The following is a 2,024-nucleotide window of genomic DNA, read 5'->3' as shown; positions in this document are numbered from 1 at the left end:
ACAGTGAACTTCATTATGGAACAGATTTTGTTCCAAAGACCCTCATTATTTCCCTTAGCTCAACATAGCATGTTATTAAAATAAGGCTGATAAAATGTCAAGGAGGCTTATGATTTCGGGTCTTCCTGTTAAGATTTTTGTTTTGTTTGTTTCCTGGTTTTTATTTGTTTTGTTTTAGCTGCGTGGTTTGAAGGGATCTTTGTTCCTCGACCAGGGATTTAACCTGAGCCCATGGACGCGAAAGCGTGGAGTCCTAACCTACCCAGGGAATAACCACGTTTAAGTTTTTAACTCAGTCTGAGTTATGTGCTCTGTATGGTGTAAGATAAGGGCCCAGTTTGCAGGTGGTTATTCAGTTTTCTCAACACCGTTTACTGAAAAGACTGTCCTTTGCCCGTTATGTATTTTTGGGCCCCTTGTTATGAATTAATTGATGATAAATGCATGAATTTATTTCTGGGCTCTGTAATCTGTCCGGTTGATCTACGGGTCTGTATTTAAGCCAGTAGCTTTTTGATACTGTTTTGACTACTGTTTTTGATTTTGATCGACTATTGTTTTGCTCACTATAGCTTTGTAATATACTAATAGTTCGAAACCAAGAAATGTGATGGTTCAAGCTTGTCATCCTTTCTTAAGATTGCTTTGGCTGTTCAGGGCCTGCACCGAGCAGTGTCTTACCTTTCAAATGCTATGCATGTCCTTGGGAACCTGTCTTCCTCTTCCCTTCTGGTTGGTGTTGCATGCATGCTAAGTTGCTTCATTTGTGTCTTGACTCTGTATGATCCTGTGGACTGGAGTCCACCAGGGTCCTCTGTTCAAGGGATTCTCCAGGCGAGAATACTGGAGGGGGTTGTCGTGCCTTCCTCCAGGGGATCTTGCTGATGCAGGGATCAAGCCCACGACTCTTATGTCTCATGCATTGGCAGGTGGGTTCTTTACCGTTAATGCCACCTGGAAAGCCCCTTGGTTGGTGTTACTTGAGTTCAAATCACTGTCACCTCTTGCCAGAGACCTCCAAGCCCTTACCTCACCAATCTATGCTATTCGCTGCTTCCAGCAGCCACCGTGATCCTTAAAATACAGAGCTCATTGTTGAACCCCTAGCTCAGAAATCATTAATGGTCTTGAATTCTGTCTCCAGAATGAAACCTAGACTCAGTCATGTGTTTTCAGGGTGTTCAGTATCCGGATTCAACTTCCTGTTGAACCCTTTTGCCAGGGCAGTTTCTCATTCATTTCACACTGGGCTCTACCTTTCCCTACCTATGCTGTCTATTGTCCTGACCCTCAGAATCGGATGCTCTGCTCCACCGTGGATGGGTGGATGGGCCCAGAACTGAATACCCAAGTGCTATTGATGTCTCTGCCAGGCTCCCCATGAGTCCTTTCATGATCTCCCTCCTTGCTTAAAATAGTGAGCATCTTACTGCTTGATGCTTTTATAGTGTGTTTATTTGCCTCCATGTGTGTCTTTCCCCATTAGATTTTAAAATGTGTGAAGTGGGGGCCTGTGCCAACTCATCTTTCCGTCTTGGGACCCCTCACAGTGCTGGGACATTGTGACAACTGTCAAAGGAAGGGGAGCTCATCAGTATTCTATTCAGTTGTTTAAATTGTCTCTAAAATTGGAACCGATCCTAACAAGTGCAGGCTGTGCACACATGGGTGCTCAGTTGTGTCTGACTCTTTGCAACCCCGTGGACTAGGCTCCCATGGGAGTTCCCACTAGGCTCCGTGGGATTTCCCAGGCAATCATACTGGAGTGGGTTGCCATGCCCTCCTCCAGGGGATCTTCCCAACGCAAGGATCAAACCCACATCTCTCACATCTCCTGAATTGGAAGGCAGGTTCTTTACCACTGCAGCACCTGGGAAGGCCCAAGTGCAGGCTGCTGCTGCTGCTGCTGCTAAGTCGCTTCAGTCGTGTCCCACTCTGTGCGACCCCAGAGATGGCAGCCCACCAGGCTCCCCCGTCCCTGAGATTCTCCAGGCAAGAACACTGCCATTTCCTTCTCCAATGCA

At 46.5% G+C, this 2,024-nt stretch overlaps 1 protein-coding gene across 1 annotated transcript in view; it reads left to right on the top strand.

The window, feature by feature from the left end:
• Window positions 1-2,024, top strand: part of RIPPLY3 (ripply transcriptional repressor 3) — a 10,232-nt gene that overhangs the window by 3,425 nt on the left and 4,783 nt on the right. The window lies entirely within an intron of this gene.

This window comes from Bison bison, unplaced genomic scaffold, assembly GCF_000754665.1.
Source record: "Bison bison bison isolate TAMUID 2011002044 unplaced genomic scaffold, Bison_UMD1.0 scf7180017864037, whole genome shotgun sequence".
In the NCBI taxonomy this organism is placed as follows: Eukaryota; Metazoa; Chordata; class Mammalia; order Artiodactyla; family Bovidae; genus Bison; species Bison bison.
This window is presented reverse-complemented; position numbering and strand designations above follow the sequence as displayed.